General features: G+C 38.1%; 1 protein-coding gene across 1 annotated transcript in view; it reads right to left on the bottom strand.

Annotated features, from left to right (window-relative positions):
* Positions 1-16,455, bottom strand: part of LOC139737320 (SH3 domain-containing kinase-binding protein 1-like) — a 97,740-nt gene that overhangs the window by 80,788 nt on the left and 497 nt on the right. The gene's annotated exons all lie outside the window — the stretch shown is intronic.

Genomic DNA, 16,455 nt, shown 5'->3' with positions numbered 1-16,455 from the left:
AGGTGATTTGAACATGGGAGTGATTATTCACTTTAACACCAGGAAAATATGAACAGTAGTATCCATTCAAATTATATTACAGGTCGTGTATTAGAAAAAAAGTATTACCTTAAATTACCTTTTCCCAATGTCATCACATCCCCTTGAGGTTGTCAACAGGAAGTTGGCACCCTTGCAGGCCTATTGAATTTGCTACACCACACTTATAAATGAGGCTAACTGTCATTGTTCCCTGTGTGACTAAGTGGAAAACAATTTAAACATATCGATATGCAAGTCCATTGATGACTATGGCAATACACTGATGCGTTCTTCTCTCTCACTGTTAGTTGGTGAAGTCAACAAAATTAACTCTGCAATTACCACTGACAAACCTTCTTTCATAGAATTTTACTGACATTTATGAATAATGGCAATGAAGGGGTTAAACCTCAAGAAGCAAAAGAGGGAGCTATAATGTGTTTGGAATTTTAAATAAATTTGAAAATATGTAGCTGTGACTGACATTACTTTAGTTTACGTTCAGATGGTGATCCTTCACCTCGAGGATAGCTATCTTTGAGGATAAGCTCTGGCCCCTCAACTACAATTGTACAACTATCCCTGCGTTCACATTAGACCCCGAGTTGCGGGGACAGTCACGAGAGATCTTATCTCTTTTACGACTGACCGTCCACACTGCTATCTCATCTGTTCCTGAGCTGTGGGGGCATTTGGGGCTTGGAGCGAGCTCTGCCACTTGATACCAGGCACAGCACATGCGCACATTTCATGAATACAGCTGGACGCCATAAATTTCGCCCAAAGGTCACTTTCCCCTCCAAATCTTGTCCCCGTACTTGCTTCGAGGGGACAAGTCCCAGCGAGCATTCACATTATGGTTTTTGAGGAGAAAGTCCCACAGCACAGGACTTTCCCTGTGTCGCGGGGACTAATGTGAACACAGGGACAGACACACGCTCACATGATGAAGCTTATCCTCAAAAGTAGACGTAGCTATCCTAGAGGTTAAGGATCACCGTCTGAATGTAACTAATGTCAGGCGAATGTGTGAAACTTTCAAATTTCACAGTATTCTTTTGTTCTTCATTCAGTGTTCACTAAATTTACACCCATAACCATTCTTTTCCCTGTATCTTTCTACTCATATAGTCAAATCGGAAATTGAAGCTTTGTGCTTCCCCTTAAATAGATAATCTCAAAACCAATTTGCAACAAGACTCTCTATTTCCTCTAGTCAAATGTTGACAAAGTTGAGCACCTCTTCATTTATAGCACAGCGTGTTGCAGGCTTTACCAAAACATGCGACCACACTTTCCACATTATATATTCCCGGAATTTGCCACTTGATTTCTTTTACAGAAGTACATTTGCAAAGGAAAGCCTTTGATTTGAGATGAAAGCCTGCCGGGAAAGAGCATAAACCAACCATGACGGTCCTTCCGGACATGGCTGCCTGAGGAAAAAAGAAAAAAGGAAAGCTGCGTAGATCTCCGCGGACAGCAATTTGACACCCTACAACTGCAGCGGCAACAGCTTCCTTTTGCTTGTAGTTGTACATATCAAATATTACTCTGGCTGGGTGATGCTCTAATAGATCAAAAAGACAGTGTTGAGTTGTTCAATTTTATTTTATCATATTTTTTTTTGGGGGGGGTGGGGTGGGGAGTTTTTTTGTCGTTTGTTTTGTATTGCTGTTTTCGGTTGCTTCATACATGTACAGATCAATGCCTACTGTAAAGCAAGATATTTTCATCGCATTCATTTTTCGCAAATTGGAACCGACAGTCTTTTTTTGCGGCATGTAAATTTCGCAAATCGTCACTGGCATTTGATGTATATACATTGTACATTGTAGTGTAGAAGAATTTTCACCTGCATTTTAATTGCACAAATCTTGGCTCTCGCAACATTCACGAAAATAAGATGCGTAAACATTTTTGGCTTAACAGTATTTTTTCCCCACTCAGATATCAATTCTCTCTGGTCTGCCATGCTAATAGCAAATGCTTCCTTTAATATCAGTTCTGGAAAAAAAAAAAGAAGATATTTGAAACTTTGATATTTCATGCCTTGGTCAGTTCACTGACAAAATTAAAACAGAGCTAGTGGATTCCAGTTTCCACTAGAATATTCACCTGAATGTTTGGCATTTTAGTTTAGTGTCAGAGTTGTATTGTAAGCCAATGTTCAGCTAACATGTTTGTGTCTGCTACCATGTGCCACATTGCACAAACAAGGGCTAGTACCTTCCCTTTAGGTGTGCGCAATGCATGAAGTAATTTCAAATCACACACAAATAATGCCCACTTGTATACAGCTATTTGATTTCCAAGAGAGTAGACAAGATGCCTACATACAACAGAACCAACTTTGCCCTCTTTTTAAACAGCTTGATGAGCACTTTGTGATACATCTTGTTTATATATTTCAACATAAAAACATCTGAAGATCCAGTAGTATTTGCAACCACTCCCATCATGTAACACAAGCGGGGCATAGCCAAAGTTCTATTCTCCGTCCAGACAGTTGCACTGGTTTGAAACATGACTATGACAGCATTTGGAATGGTGATCATTTATTGTTAAATAGTTTTGGCTGAGACATACCTTCAGGTTTCTAGCATTTTTGGTGGCATAATGAGAAACCTCATATGAAATATGAAAGAGCATGTAATTCCAAGAGGGATTCAACGTTTATTTGATGAAAATTGGTTTTGAAATGGCTGAGATATCCAATCTATAACAGGGCAATCCTAACAAAAGTTGGGACCCACCTTTTATTAGGATCGCTTTGTTTTACTTTGTTTTTGGATGTCTCGGCCATTCCAAAACCGATTTTCATCCAATAAACTTTGACTTCCTCTTTGAATGGTATTTTCTGTATTATTACATAAGTGGTTTCTTGGTACAAAAAGGTAATAGCCAAATCTTCATCTCCACCAATACTATACCATCCCTTTAAAGGGAAATTCTGGTCCTGTTAAGAGTTAGTCTGATTAAAGGAAGAGTAAAATCTTATAAACACATTGGTAAAAATTTGACTAAAATTGGAATGTCAGAATAAAGGACGTTATAAAGTTTTGCTATTATTTTCGGAAATTTTTGGTGTTCAAATGCACTTTACAATGTGTATGCCCAAGTCTCAAATCCTAATGCACTGTATTTACATTTGACTGATCATCATTCCAAAGCTTTTCAGTCAGGAATAAAATTTTTGTTTTACAACTATTGTGAGACTAAAATTTGTGAGCTGATGACATCATCAGCTCACTCATATGTATAATACATATCAACTGTTCAAGATCTGTTTTGCAAAAATTGGAGTAATTTTCTAAATTCCCTGATAATTCTTAATAGATTTTTATAAATTTTCACTGTTCTGTTTATAAGCATTTTACTCCTCTTTTCATTCAAACTTTCTTTTAAACTGGGCTGGAATTCCCCCTAAATACAGTTTTTATGACAGACAAATCCCTCACACTACATGTAAGTCTGACTAATAAATGAAGAAGCAGCTTGGTGCATGAGGAGTAGTTACAAAGGGTTCAGACTGACAAGGGGGGAAGTGCGCTGTTATTTTACAGCTTGTCCTGTTTATACCAGACACAGGAATGTGCTTTCCTTTCATATGGAAACCTGGACGAAGAGAGTAAGGGACAGTTACACCTCTGGTGTAAACAGAGGAAGTCGTTGTAGAACTCTGTGCGGTCACAGAAAGAACGCACCTGTCTGGGGATGTGTCTATGGCGGTGACGCGACATTTGCTTCTGCGACAAACGCTTCAGTCTTATTTGTCCCACGGATTTGGTTAGGATTAGGGTTAGGGTTGTGATAGGGTTTTACGTTTAGTGTGATGTGAGGACTAGGGTTCGGGTAATATGTTTGTGGGTAGGTTTTATGTTTGGCTTTAAATAGTAGGCAGATATTTCATGGGAGCAATTGTCACAGGAGCAAATGTTATGGAAACATCTATGGCATCTGTGTAGCCATATTGCCACAGTTCGCACAAGTCAGCATATTATTTTCAAGACAAAACATACAGCACTGTAAAGAAAAAAACAAACAAACCAGGAATTCCACAATTGCTATAAAATTTTCTGGTATTTTGACGGAGAGCTCGAGCTCAAAGCATGATCTTTTTTAATGATTCACTGAATATCTATTAAAAAAACTTTTTTTTTCTGTATTTGCCATAAAAGCACAAAAGACTTGAAAGCAATTTATATACAATTGCGATGTAGAAAAACAAACAACACACAGCTACCTTGCAGCAACTACAAACAAATCAGCACTCTTTTAAATTGCAATCACGTGCAAGTACGTGCCTTTCATATCACAGAAAAATAAGGCTAATGATAAATATCAAAAAACAATGAGGATGAAATAACAGAGCAACAGATCCCTGACAATTTTGACATTATCATTCCACAACATCGTATTGATCTGTCAAATCTCAGGTGATGGTACTCCCCATGTAATTAACTCTACTCCCCCCCCCCCCTACATTCTTCAAGGTTGATGTCATCTACAATTGTAGGTGCAAGCCCTAGCTATGTATGTAGTATCATCTCACCTCAACTGCTAGTGAAGAGTGGCATTTTTAAAACTTAATGCTGGTCCGTGCAACACAAACTCTTCATTTACATGCTTACGTGCAAGTGTATGTACTGTGCACACGCAGACACAACATGACAGTAGTTGATTCGATAAGGGGAAAACCACAATTTCTATTAAAAGCTATACCACCTCCAGATTCACAATCCAGTGTTCAATCCATTCACACTACAATGCACATTACCCCAGAAATCAAGCGAAACTTGACTGGAAAAAAACCCCAAAAAAACCTGTATACCAAAAAATGGCCAAAGGTAATTTGAGAAATGTACTTGTGAGAAATATGATTCATCAGGGGTTTGCTCTCAGACAGAAACAAAATCATTCCATTTGGGTTGAAATGTATTTTTAAACGGTGTGAATACTTTGACAGTCTATCAGAGGGCTAACGGATGATGCTAGACCTTTCAAGGAGTTCCTTCATCCGGGAGAAAAAGACACACTGGATGAATTATGGCACGGTGGCTACAAAACTGTTTTGACTGTCAGCTTTCTGATCTACGAATGATGTCCCATATGAACATACATTGCTATAGACTTATTTGGGTGCATGAATGCAATAATGCTCCTTGAGTGATATTATTCATTTCTTTGTATCAAACAACACGAAGAATAAAGATTTTCTTGCTTTCACATCAAGATGGAAATTTACTGACTTTGTGAACTAAAATCAGAGTAGAATCAAACACCCTGCCAAAGATTAATCAAATTTCTAGGCTTACATTTCATATTTCAGAACCATTCTTGCACCAGCCTTCTCAAAATAATAAATTTCCATTCCTTCTACAAATGACGATTTTTCTTTTAAATTTACTGACACATCTTTCCTAATGATCCATTACAATTTAATTTCTGAGGCCTCTTGCGACAGCTGCGCTACATGTCGTATATGCTATGAGCTCAGACCTTGCGTTTCAGACCTCTCTTGTGTTGCTCTCATGCAAATGAGAGGTACAGACTTTAGTGTTCCTTTCGGAAGCTGATCTATTTTAGCAAGCCAAGTGGGAAGGGGGGTTCCTAAAAGGTCACATTTCCTCCGCATTTTCCGATCCCGTCCCGGCACTATATTTGTTTCCTTGGGTCCAAGACATTGGTGACTGTGCCTTCTTCTCCTTTCCTTTTCCCTTCCCTTCTATCCCCCTCCCCAACCCCCCCCCCCCCCCCCCCCACCCCACCCCCACCATTTCTCTTTGGCTCTTGCTCAGCTCCCAATATTGCACAACTTTGTACTTTCATTCTCTTGAGTTTCAATTTTATCTGTGTCTTCCTGACTACAAATAGATTACTAACATGACTTTCTCTACTGGTATACCTAGTCTGGCTGCACAGTTGAAATACGACACACATGTAATGGTTTACTCATGTTGTAAATAGGGACTTTTCTATAAATTTGCACGCCCGCATCTTGTTTAAGACAATGCTCATGTGCAGCAACCGTCCACGTTTATTCCCTCCCAAAATCAAGAACATGTTTTCCCCGATTTTCACATCGTTCTCAATATGCGATGGCGGCCTTGTCACTGCTCACACTTCCTAGTTTTCCGCCACGATAACTGCCGACACTTACTTAAAAAATGGATTCAGTCACCCTTATTCTGCAAGAATGTAGTGCTGTAAAGATTAAATTCCATTATTTCCTTTGCAGGTATAAGACAGCGTAATTGAACAATCTTTTCCTTCATTTCTCTTTTCTTTGCTGACTTTGACTACAACTTCTTTGACTTTACCATACTATATATATACATGTATGTTTGAAAAACTTATTGAATTCTCAATCTCCAAATCCAAAAGACATCAAAGGTATATTGCAAAGAGAGAGAGAGGAGGAGGGGGATGGGAGGGTGAGGGAGAGGGTGTGTTTGTGTATGCATACATGTGTGTGTGTGTGTGTGTGCTATGACTGAGTATGGGAGAAATATAGCTGTTACATATATGGAGGTGCATACAGATGTATAGTATATACTGGCAATTTGAAAAGTGTACATATATGTGTATGTTTGTCATAACTTCTGTGAGCTACTAGTAACACTGAACCTGACAAACATTTGGTTCCTTCTCAAATCCATCAGCCAACAAAGAACACAAACAGTACACTTTTCAAAGTGTGACATACGACAATTCTGGCGACTACTATATGCACATCAACTATAAAATGCACCTCATATGATCACTCCAAAGGAAGTAGCCAGATTCTGTGCTTGGTGAAAGACGGTGAGCCGCACGGTGAATAGTGTCACATTCACACCGCCAAGTAACTGGGATCCTGCCATTTCCAACAAGAACGCCCGGAGCAGAGGAAGTCTTGGCCCGCAGTTTTACCCTGACCGTCTGTCATGTGGGCAAGCACCATACCTCTTAACCCACTGCACACCAAATTAATTTCCTGTCCATAGGTTTGTGTGCAAAATTTGTGCACATTTGAATCATTGGAACACAAAGAATTATAGGAAACCTCATCAGGACGTCAGTGGCCCTTTGTGAAAAAGAAGAAGAAAAAGACAAAAAAACACTCTGCACTGCTCTGCAATGAAGTTAAAAAGTTCCAGAGGAAATCAGCAATCTACAGTGTTGTACACAGGAAGCACACCTTTGACTTGAGGGGGAATTTTGATTTTGATTTTGATTTTTTTTTTTTTTTTTTTTTTTTTTGGGGGGGGGGGGGGGGGTCCAGTTGCACTCTTACTTGGTAAAAGCATCTTTAATATGAGGATGATTACTGTACATAGAACAAACCTTTCTGATACCAGGGGAAAAAAAAAATGACAAGTGTGCTGTTTGAACTCATGAGACATTTTAAAGGGTGTGTACAGTTCTGGTCGAGGTGAAGATTTAGCTTTTAACGTTTTGTGAGATATTCAGAAACCACTCTATGAGATGTCGAAGAGCATGCAATTCTAAGGGGTATCAAAAGTTTATTCGATGAAAATCGGTTTTGAAATGGCTGAGATATCCAAAAACAAGGTGAAACAAAGAGATCCTAATAAAGTTGTGGCATGTTGCCTTTTATTATTAGCACTTTCTGGGATATCTCAGCCATTTGAAAACCAATTTTCATCAAATAAACGTTGAATCCTTCTTAAAATTACATGCTCTTTCATATTTCATAAGAGGCTTTTCATTATCTCACTTTTTAAGGAATGTTCAAAACATGAACACCTACTTCAACCAGTACTATACAGTCCCTTTAACAGCATCCCTGTAGTTGAAACCTACAGATGTATGTGTTGCATCCCTACATACAATGGTATAAATTAGGACACTGTCTCGTTTCATAAATGCATTGATGTACAATGTACTGTAGTTTATATACCGACAACTTGCCAGTGTGACATGTTGATTGTTTCAATGTATCTGTTTCAGAATTCATACAGAGTGCGCCTTCTAATTCAAGTTGTAACAAAATCACCATTAAAGGTCCTGTTTACCTTTGGGAACAGTGATTCAAAAACTTGTCAAGATATGACATTTAATGCATGTGTAGGCCTGTTGTTGATACCACAAAACATCCTATAATATAAAATTTTCAAGATAAAGTCTTAAATATAAGGAGATATCTGTATTTTTCTCAATAGACCGTAACTGTAAACAGTTTAGTCTGGAAACATTTTTATTATAACTTTTGTCCACATTTTGTATATTTAACAATACTTAACATTGATTTTACCAATTCAAATTTTTACAGTGGTTGTTTCTATCCCTAACTCATATTTTAGAATTATTTTAAAGCACTAATGCTGGGTTTTTGTTTCATATGCAAATGGCGAATTTATGCCTTTAAGTTTATTCCTTTAGGTGCCAAGGCACTAGGCTCAACTTGCTAAGCTTTTTCATCAACATTCACTGACTTAATCCTTACAGACTTAACCTACATGTACATGTAGTTGTAATTAGCAAGCCCACTCTCATGTATACAATGTGCTTCAGTTCCAGAAGAAGACCAGAGTGACACTATAGGGATTAAGGGGATTAGGTTAACTCTGTCTAATTGACAATTAGTTTCCAGACATCTGTGTCAATCGGTGAAGAAAGCCAAAGAAATGACCACATAGTCAGTGAATAGAAATCTTAAAGGCATAATTCACAATTTGCAGATGAAACAAAAACCTAGCATTAGTGCTTTAAAGTAGTTCTAAAATGTGAGTTACGGATAGAAACAACCACTGTAAAAATTTGAATCACTAGGTAAAATCGATGTTAAGTATTGGTAAATATACAAAATGTGAACAATAGTGAGAAATAATAAAAATGTTTCAAGACTAAACTGACTACATTTGTTACGGTTTATTGAGAAAAATATAGATCTACAAAATATCTCCTTATATTTTAAGCTTTATTACGAAAATGTTATATGAAGTATGTTTTGTGGTACAACAGATGTACACATATGCATTAAATGTAAAATCTTGAAAAATTTTTTAAATCACTGTTCCCAAAGGTAAACAGGACCTTTATTACAAGAAGGCACCACAAGTGTTTGGACACAAACAACACAAAATCTTTCACAATCTTTTGCGCACAAGTAATTGAAATACAATTCCATTCACACAAAAGCACAAAATTCAATCTCAATGATGTACTGTACATGTACTATCCACTAAAATCCTTACACCTGGATCTTGGTATTGTCCTTTGTCTACACTTCAGCAAACTGAATTCAAAAGAAAGTCTAGTGGGCTTCTTCTCTAGGCTACTATTATAGCATGCTTTGTACAAACCTATGTAAGTGATGGCTTGTCAAATTAGCTTGTGACTAATCAGAAGAGCAGTATCGATTGTCCATAGAAACACACACAAGAAAGAAACAAACTCTTGAACAGACCTAGAGAGCTGATTCGAGTCCTTGTAAATTCCCTGTTATAATCCCACGATGCAAATGCCACGGGTGTATAAAAATCAAGGTACTGTGACATATCATCACTGTATTGACTTCAGTATATTACTATACAGCAAACTTCAAACAACACTTGTAGGAGATTTCTTACTAACACTCACATCTTTTCCTTTTTGTTTTTTTCTTCATAAATAGAAACCTTCCCATCTGCATCAATAATGGGGCTCAAAATTTGCGCTAGCGCTTGATTTTAGCATGCAATTCATCTAAAATACACATGTATGACATTAGTTGTATTGCAGGATATTTGTTCATAACCTTCATTAATCTTTATTTGATTTCTATAGTTTCACCAAGAAAACATTTCTCTTGAATGTACAGTATAACACAATATACAATCAGCAATGTGATCAATGAAAAAGAAAAAGAAAATAATGGGTGCCCCCCCCCAAAAAAAAAAAAAACAAAAACAAAGTTTACATTTATTTTGTTTGATGACTCCTATCAAGAATATCAGAACATGCAAGAGAAACAGACCTCAGTCCTGATTTTTTTTTTTCAGTAATTCCAGAAAAATCATATGTTGGTCCTTATGCAAACAAAACAGAAGAAGAATTATGATCAGCAATTTCACATGAGCTAGACAATTATTTGGAAGGATGTTACATTGATGACTTCCTAAAATTCAAAGTCTTACAAACACATTTGCTGTGGCCTTCATATCTAGTCAGAGACAGACTAGTAACTAGATCTGAAGTAGTCTGAAAGCAATTTGACTAGTCTGCCATCTCTTCTAGCAGCTTTTATTTGAACTACCCCCTATTCAGACGCATGCCATTTTATACCAAAACTTGTTTAACAAAACAACGTATAAAGAATCATCGTACAGCCGATAGACTGTTCAGACACTAATTTCGACCGTTCTGGGAAATGTCGTATAGATGTGCAGTTTCCCACTGCGCATGCTGTTATAGTCATGAGTGACAGCTGTGGGGTCACCTTTCGTGCGCACTCCCATTAAGTCCCGCCCAGTTATACCGTTCTATGTTCGCCATACGTTCAGACGCACACGGAATGCTGATTAGATCGAGTTCTAGTTCGAAACGATGCTCTGACCGTCGTTTCGCTATACGTCGTTTCGTTAGTCAGCGTTCAGACATATAAATTCATCGTATAGCTATACCGTTTTGGTAAAGCTATACCGTTCTAGTATAAATTTTTTGCGTCTGAATGCCCTGCTACTTGCAGTACGTCACTGGCTAGTGTGGGCTGTTGATAAGTTGTAATCCCTGTGGTATGTCTACCTGATATGATCCCAGGCCTCCCTGCACCTTTTGGAAGTCAAACAATTCCCATTCCTGAAATGGGGTAATTAAACTCAGCATTCCTCAGTGCATGTAGCAACCAGAGATAACAGTCAGAACTTGGAACCTTGCCCAGCACTCCTGTGTGTATGTGTGTTTGTTTGTGTATCATACACGTGTTTGCGTATCTGTGTGTCTGTGTATGATGTGTGTGTGTATGATGTGTGTGTGTGTGTGTGTGTGTGTGTGTGTGTGTGTGTTTGTGTGTTTGTGTGTGTGCATTCACAATGATACTTTGCATAAATACCCATATTCTGATGGTATGTCAATTGATGTCACTATCTGAGAGCTCCATACATGTATGTACCATACCTGTGCTAAAATTTACAACATGCAAAAAGAATTTGACAAAAAAGACCTTTGATACAATTTGAGTGTCATCAGTACCAAAAAAAAAAAATAAATAAATAAATAAATGTCATATGAATATACACTCAGCAAAAAAAGTATGTTCCCCCCTAGCATTTGTGGATATATCTCAAAAAGTATTCAACCGATTTTCATAATTCAAACGGAAATGGATAAAGAATTTTATTACTCACAACATGAGTGGCAAATCATTGCCACCAGATATCATTATTGGTGTGAAAAAATGCATTTTAAAATGCATGGAAACAAAAGTTGCACTTTAGTGATTGCAATGACTTTTACACAAATAATCATACAATCACTCATGATTCTGAACATTTAAGCATGGGTTATTGCATATTTCTCTATCTCTTTCTTTTCATGAGCATATAGTGAAGTATTTGATAATTGATATGTCCACCACCCGCAATGACCAGCCGCATCTCCTCCTCATACTGTTAACTAAAGTTTGTACTTGGCGCTACTCAATGTTGGCCCATGCTCTCTGCAAGATGCGCTGAAATTCTTGCAGTGAAATGTCATCTTTCAACTTCTTGCTCGCTTTCCACTTAATGATATCCCAAAGATTCTCTACTGGATTACAGTCAAGGGATCTTGCAGGCCACTCCATACGTTCGATGCTATTTCCCTCAGCAAACTTATCTACAACTTGAGGGCATGATGCAAAATGCCCACAGGCACATTAATGTGATCAACCTAAATTGGAAGTACAAATCACATGGCTTGTACCAATATTTTCATATTGAGAAGGCCTATTGTTCAAAAAGTAAGCATAACATCTGTTTAATAGGGAAGCACATTGTACCTGAAGAAATTCCTGAGAATTACACAATTTAAAAAGATCATTTGATAACTTACATAGGAAATGTATACAATATGCTTCCTATGGCCTAAAGTGCAACTTTTTTTCCCATGCATTTTGACATAAAATGCGATTTTTTACACCAATAATGATATCTGGTGGCAATGATATGCCATTCATGTTATGAGTAATGAAATTCCCTATCCATTCCCGTTTGAATTATGAACATCCGTAAAATACTTTTTGAGATATATCCAAAAATGTTAGGGGGGAACTTACTTTTTTTGCTGAGTGTACTGTATATGCTACACTGTTTCAGCTTGATAGAGTTAACTGTCCCAACAATATATGTACCCTCGGTATATGCTGCAATATTATCACAGTTAAGCATATTTTTGTTGTAAGCATAGCTGGTTCCGACATAAAAGGGAGAGTAACATGTGATACCCTGGTAACACGGAAGTAAGACCAGGGAACCAAACACGCCTCTTGTGAGCATTACTATCAAGTTTGTTTACCGTGCGCAGATCTCACTCAATTAAAACATTTTCATCCCTCTTTCTGTAGTTTGTACATTTCTCTTCTGCCTGCAAGGACCTGGTTGGTCTGGTGCAGCATGAGAATTTTGTCATCTAGTAGTTGTAACACTGCTTGTGCGCTGACATTCATATACACGTAACCTCTACAAACAAATTTCAAACAAGAGTTTACATCTGCAGTGTTATACACTGTAGAACAAAACATGACTGGTTTTCCTTTGCTCAATGGAACAATATGTACTGCAATTTGGTGAAACCTGGGATGTTTTATTCAGCTTAGCTTCACCTTGTTAAACCTCTAAATAGCATGTGAGAAATCATGTACCACTGTGCTTTAATACACACGTGTGTAAAGACCATTCACCATTAGAATATGATCAAACATGGCTTGCCTTCATTTAATGATTCTATTAAGAAATGTATTCTGTTATATGAGACTGTTTCACAAATGTATTTATTGTTACATGAATTCCCATGCGGAGACATTTCTTTCCTTTTTTTTCTCCCTCTATTCTTTTCCTTACTTTTCCTTTCTTTCTTATTCATATGAGGATCCCTACAGAGACATAACATGGAGAACACAGTACCTTGTATCATTGAGCTCCCATGCTGAGACATCTATTATGAGCTTCCTCGTGCAGACATTAATATGCAATAATGATGATGTTTTAGCTGTTTATAACCTCTAGATCTGATCTCAGTATTGTCTGGGGCAAATTATTTTTCAACAGGGCCCCATATACAGCTGTATATGTATTTTCTCTTTCATAAACAAAAACATTTTATGAAAGGACAATCACAATCAAGAGTCTGAGTTTCAGTTTGACCACTTCAATTACAAAGGTCTGAGGATGATTGCTTTTACACAAACATACAACGTCATGGACCTGTTAGTAAAAGAATTAAAAAAATACGTTGCTGCTTTTGCTGGACTTTTCACATGTTTTCACAATGACAGAGTCATGCAAACCTTGTATGATTCAGTAGAGACAAAGTGCTTGTACCACTGCGCGCACGGCAGCCATTTTTGACAATCCTTCTGATCATAACTGAAGCAATTTCTTTGAACTGAGAATTGAGCAAAAACAGTGTAAAAAATGTGATTCTACACCATGCGGAGAAGTGTGAATTCAGTGTTCATATAATATTTAAATCTTCATTTTCAGTAAGTTGTACATAGTGTATGTCAATATCGATAACACACCCATGAAAGCTAAATTGATCAAGACAGTAAACATCTAGGTCTGAGTAACAAACATGATGTGATGAATTCAAAATTCATATTGTCGTTCAGAATAGGGTGATCTTTTGGATCTCGACTGGTACAGCCCTGTCGCAAAGTACAGTGACAGGGCTGTGTATGTAGTTGAGGTTTCTACATGTGGTCCGAAGTCAAATTTTGGACATCAACTGGCGTGATGATTGAGTTATGGGCAGTTTGTTTTACTTTAATTCTCATAATCCGATGAATGATTGTCATTTTCTGCTGAAACAAACAAAAAAATAATACCGTTCTCTTGCTTTCATTAGGGCGAGATTACACAACACACTAGTATTATAGTATCTGCCAAAACAAGTTGCAATAAATCTTAAATCTAATCAGCCTATCAGTATGGAGTTTAAATCTAATGTAAACTAGGGAAGCACTCTGAGAGCACAGACCTCCGCCAAGCAGCTCGTTTCCATCACTGATATAGTTCTTCCATAGAGATCAGTGATTTCCAGCCATAAAGGGGTATGCATGTTGAAATTTGCCCGATTTCCGAATATAGAGGCTTTTTTCATACGTCATCAACATACATTCTAGCTGTGCAGCGTGCCTTGCCCTACCAGAAACTAGAGCATGCACTTAGTGTGTGCATGCAAACCTAAAAAATCACGCAACTTAAACTCCCAAGTTCACAGACCTTACCTGCCAAAATATAAAAAATTCCTCATAAAATCCATAAAAATTCCCAGATCACTTGCAAAAATTTAATCATCTGGTCCTTGTGTCATTCTCATCCTTTCCTGTAAAGCTTCATCCAAATCCGTTTACAACTTTTATTTTGCACACAGACAAAAAAAAAAAAAAAAAACACCGATGAAAACATAACCTCCTCCCTTGGTGGAGCAATGGTAATTAATCATTATTACTAGAGTAAAAATTTTTATATTGGCAACCACGCCGCTTTCACCGAAAGTTTTACATAGGTTTCTATTAAATTCTACATGCACAATGTATGATGTAGCAGGCGGACAAATCATGGATGGCGTTGCTGTTGATTGTGGTCAAATCAATTTTATAGTTACACATGTTATGGGCAGCTTGCATTAATACTGGAGAAATCTACTTCACTCTTGATCCAGATCCAGCTCAGATCTAGAGTAAAATATCCCGTTTGCGGCAGTTTAAGCATTGTTAAGGGTTTTTCCAACTTGTAAACAAATCAGGCAAATTATTTTCAACCTTTTCATATATCACAGACAAGATTATTCATTAACGCAATTGTTTTCATAAAAGAAATTTACCATTGACCAACGCAGTTTTCATGATTTACCAGGGCAAAACCCGGCACAATTCTCGCCGATAAGGGCGATATGCGACGTAGTATTTCTGCTTGCGGCACGATGTACAGTACAATCCCTATGCAATACGCACGTGCTCCGCGATCTTTAGCTGAACGCCTTCACATGTCTCGCGAACATTGCGTAAGTGCCAATTCCCATTGTGAAAGCACGTGAAAATAGCGGGCGCACATGCATTGGCTGCAAACAAGATCGCAATTCTGGCGGTGTTGTTGATGTCTTTCTCGTGTTTTTCTGAATTTTTTCGATGGTAACATCCACTTTCCGAACAAAAATGGCGGCTCACATCGGCTCACGAAAGTTCTACTTTATGTGAGGATATGTTTTCAAAATCCATGAGCATCGGGAAAACGACAAAAAATCAAGTTTCTTGGACCATTATTTCTTAATTGTTATGTTAAGAAGTACCGAAAATTTTATTTTGGATGCGATATGTTGTCATTTAGGTGAGAAAATTTCACTTTCGTCAGAGATCGTGCTCATTTTATCGGTTGGTTTTTGTTGATTGCTAGTGTGTTAGTATATGTGTAGTGTGCATGTAACAGTGCAATGCTGTGTTAGCGGTATTACCGTGTATGTTGTACCTGCCGCGAACGACTGCACGGCCGCTTACTGACGCAGTTACTCTAGATCTAGATCGAGGCCATTTAAATTAATCATACTAGGCCTATAGGCTAGCGAGGATCATGATATGGCTCGCTCTCTCTCTCTCTACAATCGTCTCTCTCTCTCTCTCTTAGTCTTTTTAATACGAGTAAATTAAATACTAGGTCTAGCTCTCGAAGAAGCTCTCCCACTCTACTATTCTCTAGCCTATAATTCAGTAGTGAGCTATACCAGTTCGGGAAACCCACTCACAAGGGGGGCCCCTCCTTATAAGTAACCCGTCCCCCTTATAAGTAACCCCGTCCCCCTTATAAGTAACCCCCGGGGCACCCCTTATAAGGAGTCTCCACGCTTTTTTTGCAATGCAACGCGAAAATGCGAAAATGCTTGCGGCGCGGCAATGCTTGAGTGCAGACGTGGCGACTGAGTACAACTCAGTCGCCACGTCTGCACTCAAGCATTGCCGCGCCGCCGCGCCTGGCGACACTCACGCCAGTAATCGCTCGCATTTCAGCATTCGCATGGGTCGTTTGACATCGCATTTAAATCCATGATTTTAGATATGATGCCTCGAACCGATTTTGCTCAAATTTCGTGAGTAACTAGGAAACTTGTGAAGCTTTATGGACATAATCAAGCGAATTGCCGCAGTCCTTTCATTTTCGCATTGCATTGCAAAAAAGCGTGGAGACTCCTTATAAGGGGTGCCCCGGGGGTTACTTATAAGGGGGACGGGGTTACATAAGGGGGACGGGTTAC

This window comes from Diadema antillarum, unplaced genomic scaffold (genome assembly GCF_040938485.1).
Source record: "Diadema antillarum isolate AM-2024a unplaced genomic scaffold, OU_Dant_1.0 seq00000689_RagTag, whole genome shotgun sequence".
Classification (NCBI taxonomy): domain Eukaryota; kingdom Metazoa; phylum Echinodermata; class Echinoidea; order Diadematoida; family Diadematidae; genus Diadema; species Diadema antillarum.
Note: the sequence above shows the minus strand (reverse complement) of the source record. Positions and strands in the feature narration are given on the sequence as shown.